Consider the following 15,731-nt stretch of genomic DNA (forward strand, 5'->3'; position numbering starts at 1 on the left):
GACGATATATCTGCATAAGCCCCACCCCTGGGAGGTCTTAAATCTTAAACGTGTGGTCTCATCACTCACGCTTCTCTGGTTGGTTTTTTTTCCTTCTTGCTTTTCCAAAGCATGCAAAAACGCCATCACAGAGCGTCCTCGGCCAAGCCGCTGATGTTGCCGTTCTGCGCTGCCTCGCAGCCTGCCTTGGATGTAATGTATGTTCAGTGGTTGAATAAACGCAATCTAGCCTACTTCACGCATTGACTTCTAAGAAAAAGCGTTACGAATTGGTTTTTTTTTTGTCTGTTTTCATAAGATTCATGCATTGCAAAGTCTTCTTCTCTTTCGGTGTTGTGCGAATGTCTTAGCTTTAGTTTGTCGCTGCAAGCTATATAGCGATGCCTTTTGGTGGGACGGTGTCCCTCGCAGGGCGGACGTCAAGACTATACTTTCAGGGATCGTTTCTATAGCGCCCGACCGGAGAAACGTGCTCGGAAGTGGTCAGGCTCGGTAACCGTGATGAAGAGCTCACGTGCGTTCCCCTGAGCGCGAAGCGAGTATCAAGCGCCGTGGCTAACGGCTGCCTGTTGCTTTTGATGACTGTTCCTTTCTTCCCGAGGGCAGGTTAGGAGGGGGAACGCGCAAGCTGAGCGGTTACTTCTCGTAGCGACGCGTCGAGCTGTGCTTTCTGCGGATGCGGCCTTAATTGTGTTTGTTGGCCTCTTTCGAGGGCCTTCCTTCTGTGCCGACCGTACTAGCTTTCGAGGCAGGCCTGCTCTTAACAGGATAGACGCCTCGCGAGGGGCTTAATGTGGCCTATGTTTCATGAGCCTTTCGTGGAAACGTTCTGCGTACCAACGTCAAATGGTAGCCAAGTCCTGTTGCCCGGCTCGTGCGTTAAGGTCGCCAAGGGGTAAATGCTCCTTCCCCGGCGCGAGGTCCCGCTGATGGGCGGTGCTACCGCGTGCAAATTTTTGTGCTGCAAAGCGCTCTGGGAATGCTGGATTTTACGAGCGCAGCTTAACACGGGAAGACTTTTCCCTGAAGGGCAACGATGAGGAATTTCCTGTGTGCAGGCACCTTGTCCACGCAGCTGTTCTGCACAGAGCCGAGTGTTGGAGCAGTAACCCCCACCACGACTTTAGCGAGGGGTGTGGAAGTGGCGCCCCCCCACCATCTCCTATGGCAACTCATACTTACCTGGCAGGGGAGATACCCTGATCACGAAGGGGGTTCTCCCAGGGTGAGGCTCAGCCATAGCACTCCGGCTGTGCTGACCCCTGCGATTTCCCCAAATGCGGGAAACTCGACTGCATAATTTCTGGTAGTGGGGGGCTGCGTTCGCGCTTTCCCCTGATCATCCCGGTTTAACGATAGAGCCCGGGGATTGTCTCCGGTATCAGCTGGTGGTTCTCCAGGCGTGGCCCTTGCCGCTGCCTCCTAAGGGGGCTGCTCTAGCGCCTTAAGGCGCGCCTCCGTTATGGTTAGGGAAAAGGGTGCCGCCCCAGGCTCTTTGCGGCCTCGTCAGGTGTTGCTCCTGCGTCAGAGACGATATATCTGCATAAGCCCCACCCCTGGGAGGTCTTAAATCTTAAACGTGTGGTCTCATCACTCACGCTTCTCTGGTTGGTTTTTTTTCCTTCTTGCTTTTCCAAAGCATGCAAAAACGCCATCACAGAGCGTCCTCGGCCAAGCCGCTGATGTTGCCGTTCTGCGCTGCCTCGCAGCCTGCCTTGGATGTAATGTATGTTCAGTGGTTGAATAAACGCAATCTAGCCTACTTCACGCATTGACTTCTAAGAAAAAGCGTTACGAATTGGTTTTTTTTTTGTCTGTTTTCATAAGATTCATGCATTGCAAAGTCTTCTTCTCTTTCGGTGTTGTGCGAATGTCTTAGCTTTAGTTTGTCGCTGCAAGCTATATAGCGATGCCTTTTGGTGGGACGGTGTCCCTCGCAGGGCGGACGTCAAGACTATACTTTCAGGGATCGTTTCTATAGCGCCCGACCGGAGAAACGTGCTCGGAAGTGGTCAGGCTCGGTAACCGTGATGAAGAGCTCACGTGCGTTCCCCTGAGCGCGAAGCGAGTATCAAGCGCCGTGGCTAACGGCTGCCTGTTGCTTTTGATGACTGTTCCTTTCTTCCCGAGGGCAGGTTAGGAGGGGGAACGCGCAAGCTGAGCGGTTACTTCTCGTAGCGACGCGTCGAGCTGTGCTTTCTGCGGATGCGGCCTTAATTGTGTTTGTTGGCCTCTTTCGAGGGCCTTCCTTCTGTGCCGACCGTACTAGCTTTCGAGGCAGGCCTACTCTTAACAGGATAGACGCCTCGCGAGGGGCTTAATGTGGCCTATGTTTCATGAGCCTTTCGTGGAAACGTTCTGCGTACCAACGTCAAATGGTAGCCAAGTCCTGTTGCCCGGCTCGTGCGTTAAGGTCGCCAAGGGGTAAATGCTCCTTCCCCGGCGCGAGGTCCCGCTGATGGGCGGTGCTACCGCGTGCAAATTTTTGTGCTGCAAAGCGCTCTGGGAATGCTGGATTTTACGAGCGCAGCTTAACACGGGAAGACTTTTCCCTGAAGGGCAACGATGAGGAATTTCCTGTGTGCAGGCACCTTGTCCACGCAGCTGTTCTGCACAGAGCCGAGTGTTGGAGCAGTAACCCCCACCACGACTTTAGCGAGGGGTGTGGAAGTGGCGCCCCCCCACCATCTCCTATGGCAACTCATACTTACCTGGCAGGGGAGATACCCTGATCACGAAGGGGGTTCTCCCAGGGTGAGGCTCAGCCATTGCACTCCGGCTGTGCTGACCCCTGCGATTTCCCCAAATGCGGGAAACTCGACTGCATAATTTCTGGTAGTGGGGGACTGCGTTCGCGCTTTCCCCTGATCATCCCGGTTTAACGATAGAGCCCGGGGATTGTCTCCGGTATCAGCTGGTGGTTCTCCAGGCGTGGCCCTTGCCGCTGCCTCCTAAGGGGGCTGCTCTAGCGCCTTAAGGCGCGCCTCCGTTATGGTTAGGGAAAAGGGTGCCGCCCCAGGCTCTTTGCGGCCTCGTCAGGTGTTGCTCCTGCGTCAGAGACGATATATCTGCATAAGCCCCACCCCTGGGAGGTCTTAAATCTTAAACGTGTGGTCTCATCACTCACGCTTCTCTGGTTGGTTTTTTTTCCTTCTTGCTTTTCCAAAGCATGCAAAAACGCCATCACAGAGCGTCCTCGGCCAAGCCGCTGATGTTGCCGTTCTGCGCTGCCTCGCAGCCTGCCTTGGATGTAATGTATGTTCAGTGGTTGAATAAACGCAATCTAGCCTACTTCACGCATTGACTTCTAAGAAAAAGCGTTACGAATTGGTTTTTTTTTTGTCTGTTTTCATAAGATTCATGCATTGCAAAGTCTTCTTCTCTTTCGGTGTTGTGCGAATGTCTTAGCTTTAGTTTGTCGCTGCAAGCTATATAGCGATGCCTTTTGGTGGGACGGTGTCCCTCGCAGGGCGGACGTCAAGACTATACTTTCAGGGATCGTTTCTATAGCGCCCGACCGGAGAAACGTGCTCGGAAGTGGTCAGGCTCGGTAACCGTGATGAAGAGCTCACGTGCGTTCCCCTGAGCGCGAAGCGAGTATCAAGCGCCGTGGCTAACGGCTGCCTGTTGCTTTTGATGACTGTTCCTTTCTTCCCGAGGGCAGGTTAGGAGGGGGAACGCGCAAGCTGAGCGGTTACTTCTCGTAGCGACGCGTCGAGCTGTGCTTTCTGCGGATGCGGCCTTAATTGTGTTTGTTGGCCTCTTTCGAGGGCCTTCCTTCTGTGCCGACCGTACTAGCTTTCGAGGCAGGCCTACTCTTAACAGGATAGACGCCTCGCGAGGGGCTTAATGTGGCCTATGTTTCATGAGCCTTTCGTGGAAACGTTCTGCGTACCAACGTCCAATGGTAGCCAAGTCCTGTTGCCCGGCTCGTGCGTTAAGGTCGCCAAGGGGTAAATGCTCCTTCCCCGGCGCGAGGTCCCGCTGATGGGCGGTGCTACCGCGTGCAAATTTTTGTGCTGCAAAGCGCTCTGGGAATGCTGGATTTTACGAGCGCAGCTTAACACGGGAAGACTTTTCCCTGAAGGGCAACGATGAGGAATTTCCTGTGTGCAGGCACCTTGTCCACGCAGCTGTTCTGCACAGAGCCGAGTGTTGGAGCAGTAACCCCCACCACGACTTTAGCGAGGGGTGTGGAAGTGGCGCCCCCCCACCATCTCCTATGGCAACTCATACTTACTTGGCAGGGGAGATACCCTGATCACGAAGGGGGTTCTCCCAGGGTGAGGCTCAGCCATTGCACTCCGGCTGTGCTGACCCCTGCGATTTCCCCAAATGCGGGAAACTCGACTGCATAATTTCTGGTAGTGGGGGACTGCGTTCGCGCTTTCCCCTGATCATCCCGGTTTAACGATAGAGCCCGGGGATTGTCTCCGGTATCAGCTGGTGGTTCTCCAGGCGTGGCCCTTGCCGCTGCCTCCTAAGGGGGCTGCTCTAGCGCCTTAAGGCGCGCCTCCGTTATGGTTAGGGAAAAGGGTGCCGCCCCAGGCTCTTTGCGGCCTCGTCAGGTGTTGCTCCTGCGTCAGAGACGATATATCTGCATAAGCCCCACCCCTGGGAGGTCTTAAATCTTAAACGTGTGGTCTCATCACTCACGCTTCTCTGGTTGGTTTTTTTTCCTTCTTGCTTTTCCAAAGCATGCAAAAACGCCATCACAGAGCGTCCTCGGCCAAGCCGCTGATGTTGCCGTTCTGCGCTGCCTCGCAGCCTGCCTTGGATGTAATGTATGTTCAGTGGTTGAATAAACGCAATCTAGCCTACTTCACGCATTGACTTCTAAGAAAAAGCGTTACGAATTGGTTTTTTTTTTGTCTGTTTTCATAAGATTCATGCATTGCAAAGTCTTCTTCTCTTTCGGTGTTGTGCGAATGTCTTAGCTTTAGTTTGTCGCTGCAAGCTATATAGCGATGCCTTTTGGTGGGACGGTGTCCCTCGCAGGGCGGACGTCAAGACTATACTTTCAGGGATCGTTTCTATGGCGCCCGACCGGAGAAACGTGCTCGGAAGTGGTCAGGCTCGGTAACCGTGATGAAGAGCTCACGTGCGTTCCCCTGAGCGCGAAGCGAGTATCAAGCGCCGTGGCTAACGGCTGCCTGTTGCTTTTGATGACTGTTCCTTTCTTCCCGAGGGCAGGTTAGGAGGGGGAACGCGCAAGCTGAGCGGTTACTTCTCGTAGCGACGCGTCGAGCTGTGCTTTCTGCGGATGCGGCCTTAATTGTGTTTGTTGGCCTCTTTCGAGGGCCTTCCTTCTGTGCCGACCGTACTAGCTTTCGAGGCAGGCCTGCTCTTAACAGGATAGACGCCTCGCGAGGGGCTTAATGTGGCCTATGTTTCATGAGCCTTTCGTGGAAACGTTCTGCGTACCAACGTCCAATGGTAGCCAAGTCCTGTTGCCCGGCTCGTGCGTTAAGGTCGCCAAGGGGTAAATGCTCCTTCCCCGGCGCGAGGTCCCGCTGATGGGCGGTGCTACCGCGTGCAAATTTTTGTGCTGCAAAGCGCTCTGGGAATGCTGGATTTTACGAGCGCAGCTTAACACGGGAAGACTTTTCCCTGAAGGGCAACGATGAGGAATTTCCTGTGTGCAGGCACCTTGTCCACGCAGCTGTTCTGCACAGAGCCGAGTGTTGGAGCAGTAACCCCCACCACGACTTTAGCGAGGGGTGTGGAAGTGGCGCCCCCCCACCATCTCCTATGGCAACTCATACTTACCTGGCAGGGGAGATACCCTGATCACGAAGGGGGTTCTCCCAGGGTGAGGCTCAGCCATTGCACTCCGGCTGTGCTGACCCCTGCGATTTCCCCAAATGCGGGAAACTCGACTGCATAATTTCTGGTAGTGGGGGACTGCGTTCGCGCTTTCCCCTGATCATCCTGGTTTAACGATAGAGCCCGGGGATTGTCTCCGGTATCAGCTGGTGGTTCTCCAGGCGTGGCCCTTGCCGCTGCCTCCTAAGGGGGCTGCTCTAGCGCCTTAAGGCGCGCCTCCGTTATGGTTAGGGAAAAGGGTGCCGCCCCAGGCTCTTTGCGGCCTCGTCAGGTGTTGCTCCTGCGTCAGAGACGATATATCTGCATAAGCCCCACCCCTGGGAGGTCTTAAATCTTGAACGTGTGGTCTCATCACTCACGCTTCTCTGGTTGGTTTTTTTTCCTTCTTGCTTTTCCAAAGCATGCAAAAACGCCATCACAGAGCGTCCTCGGCCAAGCCGCTGATGTTGCCGTTCTGCGCTGCCTCGCAGCCTGCCTTGGATGTAATGTATGTTCAGTGGTTGAATAAACGCAATCTAGCCTACTTCACGCATTGACTTCTAAGAAAAAGCGTTACGAATTGGTTTTTTTTTTGTCTGTTTTCATAAGATTCATGCATTGCAAAGTCTTCTTCTCTTTCGGTGTTGTGCGAATGTCTTAGCTTTAGTTTGTCGCTGCAAGCTATATAGCGATGCCTTTTGGTGGGACGGTGTCCCTCGCAGGGCGGATGTCAAGACTATACTTTCAGGGATCGTTTCTATAGCGCCCGACCGGAGAAACGTGCTCGGAAGTGGTCAGGCTCGGTAACCGTGATGAAGAGCTCACGTGCGTTCCCCTGAGCGCGAAGCGAGTATCAAGCGCCGTGGCTAACGGCTGCCTGTTGCTTTTGATGACTGTTCCTTTCTTCCCGAGGGCAGGTTAGGAGGGGGAACGCGCAAGCTGAGCGGTTACTTCTCGTAGCGACGCGTCGAGCTGTGCTTTCTGCGGATGCGGCCTTAATTGTGTTTGTTGGCCTCTTTCGAGGGCCTTCCTTCTGTGCCGACCGTACTAGCTTTCGAGGCAGGCCTGCTCTTAACAGGATAGACGCCTCGCGAGGGGCTTAATGTGGCCTATGTTTCATGAGCCTTTCGTGGAAACGTTCTGCGTACCAACGTCAAATGGTAGCCAAGTCCTGTTGCCCGGCTCGTGCGTTAAGGTCGCCAAGGGGTAAATGCTCCTTCCCCGGCGCGAGGTCCCGCTGATGGGCGGTGCTACCGCGTGCAAATTTTTGTGCTGCAAAGCGCTCTGGGAATGCTGGATTTTACGAGCGCAGCTTAACACGGGAAGACTTTTCCCTGAAGGGCAACGATGAGGAATTTCCTGTGTGCAGGCACCTTGTCCACGCAGCTGTTCTGCACTAGTGATGTCCGGATCATGAACGAATCGTTCATTTGATCCGGTTCTTTTTAGTGATCCGGATGAGTCGGTTCACTAGACTGAACGATTCGTTTGTAGCGGTTCAGTCTGTGAATCATCATGCAGCTGTAACCTGATCCTAGAGCTGTGAGTCATCTGCAGAGCACTCTGGGTCAGGTTACAGCTCATTAATTCTCATAGGAACGATGACTCATAGAGTCAGAGAGTCGTTCAAAGAGTCGAATGATCCGAAGAGTCGAATGATCCGAAGAGTCGAATGAACCGAAGAGTCGAATGAACCGAAGAGTCGAATGAACCGAAGAGTCGAATGAACCGAAGAGTCGAATGATTCGAATCTTACAGGGATCCGGATCTTACAAGGATCCGAATCTTACAGAGATTCGAATCATTCAGAGAATATTACTGATACCATACTTTTATAAATAAATACATTAATAATGTTCACACTGCCCCCAGGATTTAGATTCCCCTGAGTTTGCCCCCCTTTACCTATAACTGCACCTACAGTTAACTTTATTAAATTAATTAAATTAACCCTCAGTCATCAGCATAAAATTAACCCTTATACCCCATCAACCATAACTGCCCCTGAAATTAACCGTAAAGATCCCATTAACCATAACGGCCCCTGAAATTAACCCTAAAGACCCCATTAACCATAACGGCCCCTGAAATTAACCCTAAATACTCCATTAACCATAACTACCCCTAAATTAATTGCATGTACTCCAGATAAATTACCTAATAAATTGGTATGGTTGATGGGGTCTTTAGTGTTAATTTGGGGGCAGTTATGCTTAATGGGGTGTTTAAGGATAATTTAGGGGCAGTTATGCTTAATGGGGTCTTTAGTGTTAATTTGGGGGCAGTTATGCTTAATGGGGTGTTTAGGGTTAATTTGGGGGCAGTTATGCTTAATGGGGTGTTTAGGGTTAATTTAGGGGCAGTTATGCTTAATGGGGTGTTTAGGGTTAATTTGGGGCAGTTATGCTTAATGGGGTGTTAAGGGTTAATTTTAGGGGCAGTCATGGTTGATGGTGTGTTAAGGGTTAATTTTAGGGCAGTCATGGTTGATGGGGTGTTTAGGGTTAATTTAATGGTGAGGGTTAATTTAATTAATTTAATAAAGTTAGCTTAAGGTGCAGTTGCAGGTAAAGGGGAATGTAAATCCTGGGGGCAGTGATTATTAATGTATTTATTTATAACAGTATGGTGACATTCTCTTAATGATTAGAATGCCAATGAAGGCAGAGAGTCGTTCAAAGATCCGGATCTTACAATGATCCGGATCTTACAATGATCCGGATCTTACAATGATCCGGATCTTACAGTGATCCGGATCACTGTAAGATTCGGATCCCTGTAAGATCCGAATCTTTGAACGACTCTCTGCCTTCATTGACATCACTGGAGGCAGGGGGGAGGATTCATAATAAAAGGGGCGGGGCCAATCGTTAGTGTGCCTGCACGGAGTTACTGGAAAACAGTAACTCCGTGCAGACACACTGAGTGATCCGAAGATCCGGATCATGAATCGGATCATTTCAGTGAACGAATCGAAATGATCCGATTCACTTTAATGATCCGAACTTCCCATCACTATTCTGCACAGAGCCGAGTGTTGGAGCAGTAACCCCCACCACGACTTTAGCGAGGGGTGTGGAAGTGGCGCCCCCCCACCATCTCCTATGGCAACTCATACTTACTTGGCAGGGGAGATACCCTGATCACGAAGGGGGTTCTCCCAGGGTGAGGCTCAGCCATTGCACTCCGGCTGTGCTGACCCCTGCGATTTCCCCAAATGCGGGAAACTCGACTGCATAATTTCTGGTAGTGGGGGACTGCGTTCGCGCTTTCCCCTGATCATCCCGGTTTAACGATAGAGCCCGGGGATTGTCTCCGGTATCAGCTGGTGGTTCTCCAGGCGTGGCCCTTGCCGCTGCCTCCTAAGGGGGCTGCTCTAGCGCCTTAAGGCGCGCCTCCGTTATGGTTAGGGAAAAGGGTGCCGCCCCAGGCTCTTTGCGGCCTCGTCAGGTGTTGCTCCTGCGTCAGAGACGATATATCTGCATAAGCCCCACCCCTGGGAGGTCTTAAATCTTAAACGTGTGGTCTCATCACTCACGCTTCTCTGGTTGGTTTTTTTTCCTTCTTGCTTTTCCAAAGCATGCAAAAACGCCATCACAGAGCGTCCTCGGCCAAGCCGCTGATGTTGCCGTTCTGCGCTGCCTCGCAGCCTGCCTTGGATGTAATGTATGTTCAGTGGTTGAATAAACGCAATCTAGCCTACTTCACGCATTGACTTCTAAGAAAAAGCGTTACGAATTGGTTTTTTTTTTGTCTGTTTTCATAAGATTCATGCATTGCAAAGTCTTCTTCTCTTTCGGTGTTGTGCGAATGTCTTAGCTTTAGTTTGTCGCTGCAAGCTATATAGCGATGCCTTTTGGTGGGACGGTGTCCCTCGCAGGGCGGACGTCAAGACTATACTTTCAGGGATCGTTTCTATAGCGCCCGACCGGAGAAACGTGCTCGGAAGTGGTCAGGCTCGGTAACCGTGATGAAGAGCTCACGTGCGTTCCCCTGAGCGCGAAGCGAGTATCAAGCGCCGTGGCTAACGGCTGCCTGTTGCTTTTGATGACTGTTCCTTTCTTCCCGAGGGCAGGTTAGGAGGGGGAACGCGCAAGCTGAGCGGTTACTTCTCGTAGCGACGCGTCGAGCTGTGCTTTCTGCGGATGCGGCCTTAATTGTGTTTGTTGGCCTCTTTCGAGGGCCTTCCTTCTGTGCCGACCGTACTAGCTTTCGAGGCAGGCCTGCTCTTAACAGGATAGACGCCTCGCGAGGGGCTTAATGTGGCCTATGTTTCATGAGCCTTTCGTGGAAACGTTCTGCGTACCAACGTCAAATGGTAGCCAAGTCCTGTTGCCCGGCTCGTGCGTTAAGGTCGCCAAGGGGTAAATGCTCCTTCCCCGGCGCGAGGTCCCGCTGATGGGCGGTGCTACCGCGTGCAAATTTTTGTGCTGCAAAGCGCTCTGGGAATGCTGGATTTTACGAGCGCAGCTTAACACGGGAAGACTTTTCCCTGAAGGGCAACGATGAGGAATTTCCTGTGTGCAGGCACCTTGTCCACGCAGCTGTTCTGCACAGAGCCGAGTGTTGGAGCAGTAACCCCCACCACGACTTTAGCGAGGGGTGTGGAAGTGGCGCCCCCCCACCATCTCCAATGGCAACTCATACTTACCTGGCAGGGGAGATACCCTGATCACGAAGGGGGTTCTCCCAGGGTGAGGCTCAGCCATTGCACTCCGGCTGTGCTGACCCCTGCGATTTCCCCAAATGCGGGAAACTCGACTGCATAATTTCTGGTAGTGGGGGACTGCGTTCGCGCTTTCCCCTGATCATCCCGGTTTAACGATAGAGCCCGGGGATTGTCTCCGGTATCAGCTGGTGGTTCTCCAGGCGTGGCCCTTGCCGCTGCCTCCTAAGGGGGCTGCTCTAGCGCCTTAAGGCGCGCCTCCGTTATGGTTAGGGAAAAGGGTGCCGCCCCAGGCTCTTTGCGGCCTCGTCAGGTGTTGCTCCTGCGTCAGAGACGATATATCTGCATAAGCCCCACCCCTGGGAGGTCTTAAATCTTGAACGTGTGGTCTCATCACTCACGCTTCTCTGGTTGGTTTTTTTTCCTTCTTGCTTTTCCAAAGCATGCAAAAACGCCATCACAGAGCGTCCTCGGCCAAGCCGCTGATGTTGCCGTTCTGCGCTGCCTCGCAGCCTGCCTTGGATGTAATGTATGTTCAGTGGTTGAATAAACGCAATCTAGCCTACTTCACGCATTGACTTCTAAGAAAAAGCGTTACGAATTGGTTTTTTTTTTGTCTGTTTTCATAAGATTCATGCATTGCAAAGTCTTCTTCTCTTTCGGTGTTGTGCGAATGTCTTAGCTTTAGTTTGTCGCTGCAAGCTATATAGCGATGCCTTTTGGTGGGACGGTGTCCCTCGCAGGGCGGACGTCAAGACTATACTTTCAGGGATCGTTTCTATAGCGCCCGACCGGAGAAACGTGCTCGGAAGTGGTCAGGCTCGGTAACCGTGATGAAGAGCTCACGTGCGTTCCCCTGAGCGCGAAGCGAGTATCAAGCGCCGTGGCTAACGGCTGCCTGTTGCTTTTGATGACTGTTCCTTTCTTCCCGAGGGCAGGTTAGGAGGGGGAACGCGCAAGCTGAGCGGTTACTTCTCGTAGCGACGCGTCGAGCTGTGCTTTCTGCGGATGCGGCCTTAATTGTGTTTGTTGGCCTCTTTCGAGGGCCTTCCTTCTGTGCCGACCGTACTAGCTTTCGAGGCGGGCCTGCTCTTAACAGGATAGACGCCTCGCGAGGGGCTTAATGTGGCCTATGTTTCATGAGCCTTTCGTGGAAACGTTCTGCGTACCAACGTCCAATGGTAGCCAAGTCCTGTTGCCCGGCTCGTGCGTTAAGGTCGCCAAGGGGTAAATGCTCCTTCCCCGGCGCGAGGTCCCGCTGATGGGCGGTGCTACCGCGTGCAAATTTTTGTGCTGCAAAGCGCTCTGGGAATGCTGGATTTTACGAGCGCAGCTTAACACGGGAAGACTTTTCCCTGAAGGGCAACGATGAGGAATTTCCTGTGTGCAGGCACCTTGTCCACGCAGCTGTTCTGCACAGAGCCGAGTGTTGGAGCAGTAACCCCCACCACGACTTTAGCGAGGGGTGTGGAAGTGGCGCCCCCCCACCATCTCCTATGGCAACTCATACTTACCTGGCAGGGGAGATACCCTGATCACGAAGGGGGTTCTCCCAGGGTGAGGCTCAGCCATTGCACTCCGGCTGTGCTGACCCCTGCGATTTCCCCAAATGCGGGAAACTCGACTGCATAATTTCTGGTAGTGGGGGACTGCGTTCGCGCTTTCCCCTGATCATCCCGGTTTAACGATAGAGCCCGGGGATTGTCTCCGGTATCAGCTGGTGGTTCTCCAGGCGTGGCCCTTGCCGCTGCCTCCTAAGGGGGCTGCTCTAGCGCCTTAAGGCGCGCCTCCGTTATGGTTAGGGAAAAGGGTGCCGCCCCAGGCTCTTTGCGGCCTCGTCAGGTGTTGCTCCTGCGTCAGAGACGATATATCTGCATAAGCCCCACCCCTGGGAGGTCTTAAATCTTGAACGTGTGGTCTCATCACTCACGCTTCTCTGGTTGGTTTTTTTTCCTTCTTGCTTTTCCAAAGCATGCAAAAACGCCATCACAGAGCGTCCTCGGCCAAGCCGCTGATGTTGCCGTTCTGCGCTGCCTCGCAGCCTGCCTTGGATGTAATGTATGTTCAGTGGTTGAATAAACGCAATCTAGCCTACTTCACGCATTGACTTCTAAGAAAAAGCGTTACGAATTGGTTTTTTTTTTGTCTGTTTTCATAAGATTCATGCATTGCAAAGTCTTCTTCTCTTTCGGTGTTGTGCGAATGTCTTAGCTTTAGTTTGTCGCTGCAAGCTATATAGCGATGCCTTTTGGTGGGACGGTGTCCCTCGCAGGGCGGACGTCAAGACTATACTTTCAGGGATCGTTTCTATAGCGCCCGACCGGAGAAACGTGCTCGGAAGTGGTCAGGCTCGGTAACCGTGATGAAGAGCTCACGTGCGTTCCCCTGAGCGCGAAGCGAGTATCAAGCGCCGTGGCTAACGGCTGCCTGTTGCTTTTGATGACTGTTCCTTTCTTCCCGAGGGCAGGTTAGGAGGGGGAACGCGCAAGCTGAGCGGTTACTTCTCGTAGCGACGCGTCGAGCTGTGCTTTCTGCGGATGCGGCCTTAATTGTGTTTGTTGGCCTCTTTCGAGGGCCTTCCTTCTGTGCCGACCGTACTAGCTTTCGAGGCAGGCCTGCTCTTAACAGGATAGACGCCTCGCGAGGGGCTTAATGTGGCCTATGTTTCATGAGCCTTTCGTGGAAACGTTCTGCGTACCAACGTCAAATGGTAGCCAAGTCCTGTTGCCCGGCTCGTGCGTTAAGGTCGCCAAGGGGTAAATGCTCCTTCCCCGGCGCGAGGTCCCGCTGATGGGCGGTGCTACCGCGTGCAAATTTTTGTGCTGCAAAGCGCTCTGGGAATGCTGGATTTTACGAGCGCAGCTTAACACGGGAAGACTTTTCCCTGAAGGGCAACGATGAGGAATTTCCTGTGTGCAGGCACCTTGTCCACGCAGCTGTTCTGCACAGAGCCGAGTGTTGGAGCAGTAACCCCCACCACGACTTTAGCGAGGGGTGTGGAAGTGGCGCCCCCCCACCATCTCCTATGGCAACTCATACTTACTTGGCAGGGGAGATACCCTGATCACGAAGGGGGTTCTCCCAGGGTGAGGCTCAGCCATTGCACTCCGGCTGTGCTGACCCCTGCGATTTCCCCAAATGCGGGAAACTCGACTGCATAATTTCTGGTAGTGGGGGACTGCGTTCGCGCTTTCCCCTGATCATCCCGGTTTAACGATAGAGCCCGGGGATTGTCTCCGGTATCAGCTGGTGGTTCTCCAGGCGTGGCCCTTGCCGCTGCCTCCTAAGGGGGCTGCTCTAGCGCCTTAAGGCGCGCCTCCGTTATGGTTAGGGAAAAGGGTGCCGCCCCAGGCTCTTTGCGGCCTCGTCAGGTGTTGCTCCTGCGTCAGAGACGATATATCTGCATAAGCCCCACCCCTGGGAGGTCTTAAATCTTAAACGTGTGGTCTCATCACTCACGCTTCTCTGGTTGGTTTTTTTTCCTTCTTGCTTTTCCAAAGCATGCAAAAACGCCATCACAGAGCGTCCTCGGCCAAGCCGCTGATGTTGCCGTTCTGCGCTGCCTCGCAGCCTGCCTTGGATGTAATGTATGTTCAGTGGTTGAATAAACGCAATCTAGCCTACTTCACGCATTGACTTCTAAGAAAAAGCGTTACGAATTGGTTTTTTTTTTGTCTGTTTTCATAAGATTCATGCATTGCAAAGTCTTCTTCTCTTTCGGTGTTGTGCGAATGTCTTAGCTTTAGTTTGTCGCTGCAAGCTATATAGCGATGCCTTTTGGTGGGACGGTGTCCCTCGCAGGGCGGACGTCAAGACTATACTTTCAGGGATCGTTTCTATAGCGCCCGACCGGAGAAACGTGCTCGGAAGTGGTCAGGCTCGGTAACCGTGATGAAGAGCTCACGTGCGTTCCCCTGAGCGCGAAGCGAGTATCAAGCGCCGTGGCTAACGGCTGCCTGTTGCTTTTGATGACTGTTCCTTTCTTCCCGAGGGCAGGTTAGGAGGGGGAACGCGCAAGCTGAGCGGTTACTTCTCGTAGCGACGCGTCGAGCTGTGCTTTCTGCGGATGCGGCCTTAATTGTGTTTGTTGGCCTCTTTCGAGGGCCTTCCTTCTGTGCCGACCGTACTAGCTTTCGAGGCAGGCCTGCTCTTAACAGGATAGACGCCTCGCGAGGGGCTTAATGTGGCCTATGTTTCATGAGCCTTTCGTGGAAACGTTCTGCGTACCAACGTCAAATGGTAGCCAAGTCCTGTTGCCCGGCTCGTGCGTTAAGGTCGCCAAGGGGTAAATGCTCCTTCCCCGGCGCGAGGTCCCGCTGATGGGCGGTGCTACCGCGTGCAAATTTTTGTGCTGCAAAGCGCTCTGGGAATGCTGGATTTTACGAGCGCAGCTTAACACGGGAAGACTTTTCCCTGAAGGGCAACGATGAGGAATTTCCTGTGTGCAGGCACCTTGTCCACGCAGCTGTTCTGCACAGAGCCGAGTGTTGGAGCAGTAACCCCCACCACGACTTTAGCGAGGGGTGTGGAAGTGGCGCCCCCCCACCATCTCCAATGGCAACTCATACTTACCTGGCAGGGGAGATACCCTGATCACGAAGGGGGTTCTCCCAGGGTGAGGCTCAGCCATTGCACTCCGGCTGTGCTGACCCCTGCGATTTCCCCAAATGCGGGAAACTCGACTGCATAATTTCTGGTAGTGGGGGACTGCGTTCGCGCTTTCCCCTGATCATCCCGGTTTAACGATAGAGCCCGGGGATTGTCTCCGGTATCAGCTGGTGGTTCTCCAGGCGTGGCCCTTGCCGCTGCCTCCTAAGGGGGCTGCTCTAGCGCCTTAAGGCGCGCCTCCGTTATGGTTAGGGAAAAGGGTGCCGCCCCAGGCTCTTTGCGGCCTCGTCAGGTGTTGCTCCTGCGTCAGAGACGATATATCTGCATAAGCCCCACCCCTGGGAGGTCTTAAATCTTGAACGTGTGGTCTCATCACTCACGCTTCTCTGGTTGGGTTTTTTTTCCTTCTTGCTTTTCCAAAGCATGCAAAAACGCCATCACAGAGCGTCCTCGGCCAAGCCGCTGATGTTGCCGTTCTGCGCTGCCTCGCAGCCTGCCTTGGATGTAATGTATGTTCAGTGGTTGAATAAACGCAATCTAGCCTACTTCACGCATTGACTTCTAAGAAAAAGCGTTACGAATTGGTTTTTTTTTTGTCTGTTTTCATAAGATTCATGCATTGCAAAGTCTTCTTCTCTTTCGGTGTTGTCCG

The 15,731-nt window shown here is 53.1% G+C and overlaps 18 non-coding genes across 18 annotated transcripts; all 18 read left to right on the forward strand.

Annotated features, from left to right (window-relative positions):
- Positions 1–421: 421 nt before the first annotated feature.
- Positions 422–637, forward strand: LOC128481179 (small nucleolar RNA U3). Its single transcript, XR_008350936.1, has one exon. It is a non-coding gene; the product is annotated as a small nucleolar RNA U3 (small nucleolar RNA).
- Positions 638–1,174: 537 nt separating this feature from the next.
- LOC128481087 (U1 spliceosomal RNA) lies at positions 1,175–1,338 on the forward strand. The gene has a single exon (XR_008350860.1). It is a non-coding gene; the product is annotated as a U1 spliceosomal RNA (small nuclear RNA).
- Positions 1,339–1,950: 612 nt separating this feature from the next.
- On the forward strand, positions 1,951–2,166 carry LOC128481181 (small nucleolar RNA U3). The gene has a single exon (XR_008350937.1). It is a non-coding gene; the product is annotated as a small nucleolar RNA U3 (small nucleolar RNA).
- Positions 2,167–2,703: 537 nt separating this feature from the next.
- On the forward strand, positions 2,704–2,867 carry LOC128480786 (U1 spliceosomal RNA). The gene has a single exon (XR_008350572.1). It is a non-coding gene; the product is annotated as a U1 spliceosomal RNA (small nuclear RNA).
- Positions 2,868–3,479: 612 nt separating this feature from the next.
- On the forward strand, positions 3,480–3,695 carry LOC128481182 (small nucleolar RNA U3). The gene has a single exon (XR_008350938.1). It is a non-coding gene; the product is annotated as a small nucleolar RNA U3 (small nucleolar RNA).
- Positions 3,696–4,232: 537 nt separating this feature from the next.
- LOC128480974 (U1 spliceosomal RNA) lies at positions 4,233–4,396 on the forward strand. The gene has a single exon (XR_008350753.1). It is a non-coding gene; the product is annotated as a U1 spliceosomal RNA (small nuclear RNA).
- Positions 4,397–5,008: 612 nt separating this feature from the next.
- On the forward strand, positions 5,009–5,224 carry LOC128475654 (small nucleolar RNA U3). Its single transcript, XR_008346705.1, has one exon. It is a non-coding gene; the product is annotated as a small nucleolar RNA U3 (small nucleolar RNA).
- Positions 5,225–5,761: 537 nt separating this feature from the next.
- LOC128480787 (U1 spliceosomal RNA) lies at positions 5,762–5,925 on the forward strand. The gene has a single exon (XR_008350573.1). It is a non-coding gene; the product is annotated as a U1 spliceosomal RNA (small nuclear RNA).
- A 612-nt stretch (positions 5,926–6,537) lies between these two features.
- On the forward strand, positions 6,538–6,753 carry LOC128481183 (small nucleolar RNA U3). The gene has a single exon (XR_008350939.1). It is a non-coding gene; the product is annotated as a small nucleolar RNA U3 (small nucleolar RNA).
- A 2,166-nt stretch (positions 6,754–8,919) lies between these two features.
- LOC128480975 (U1 spliceosomal RNA) lies at positions 8,920–9,083 on the forward strand. Its single transcript, XR_008350754.1, has one exon. It is a non-coding gene; the product is annotated as a U1 spliceosomal RNA (small nuclear RNA).
- A 612-nt stretch (positions 9,084–9,695) lies between these two features.
- On the forward strand, positions 9,696–9,911 carry LOC128481184 (small nucleolar RNA U3). Its single transcript, XR_008350940.1, has one exon. It is a non-coding gene; the product is annotated as a small nucleolar RNA U3 (small nucleolar RNA).
- A 537-nt stretch (positions 9,912–10,448) lies between these two features.
- On the forward strand, positions 10,449–10,612 carry LOC128480788 (U1 spliceosomal RNA). The gene has a single exon (XR_008350574.1). It is a non-coding gene; the product is annotated as a U1 spliceosomal RNA (small nuclear RNA).
- Positions 10,613–11,224: 612 nt separating this feature from the next.
- On the forward strand, positions 11,225–11,440 carry LOC128481185 (small nucleolar RNA U3). The gene has a single exon (XR_008350941.1). It is a non-coding gene; the product is annotated as a small nucleolar RNA U3 (small nucleolar RNA).
- Positions 11,441–11,977: 537 nt separating this feature from the next.
- Positions 11,978–12,141, forward strand: LOC128480789 (U1 spliceosomal RNA). Its single transcript, XR_008350575.1, has one exon. It is a non-coding gene; the product is annotated as a U1 spliceosomal RNA (small nuclear RNA).
- A 612-nt stretch (positions 12,142–12,753) lies between these two features.
- LOC128481186 (small nucleolar RNA U3) lies at positions 12,754–12,969 on the forward strand. Its single transcript, XR_008350942.1, has one exon. It is a non-coding gene; the product is annotated as a small nucleolar RNA U3 (small nucleolar RNA).
- A 537-nt stretch (positions 12,970–13,506) lies between these two features.
- Positions 13,507–13,670, forward strand: LOC128480976 (U1 spliceosomal RNA). Its single transcript, XR_008350755.1, has one exon. It is a non-coding gene; the product is annotated as a U1 spliceosomal RNA (small nuclear RNA).
- A 612-nt stretch (positions 13,671–14,282) lies between these two features.
- LOC128481188 (small nucleolar RNA U3) lies at positions 14,283–14,498 on the forward strand. The gene has a single exon (XR_008350944.1). It is a non-coding gene; the product is annotated as a small nucleolar RNA U3 (small nucleolar RNA).
- A 537-nt stretch (positions 14,499–15,035) lies between these two features.
- Positions 15,036–15,199, forward strand: LOC128480790 (U1 spliceosomal RNA). Its single transcript, XR_008350576.1, has one exon. It is a non-coding gene; the product is annotated as a U1 spliceosomal RNA (small nuclear RNA).
- Positions 15,200–15,731: the final 532 nt, after the last annotated feature.

The sequence above is a fragment of the Spea bombifrons genome, chromosome 2 (genome assembly GCF_027358695.1).
Source record: "Spea bombifrons isolate aSpeBom1 chromosome 2, aSpeBom1.2.pri, whole genome shotgun sequence".
Lineage (NCBI taxonomy): Eukaryota > Metazoa > Chordata > Amphibia > Anura > Pelobatidae > Spea > Spea bombifrons.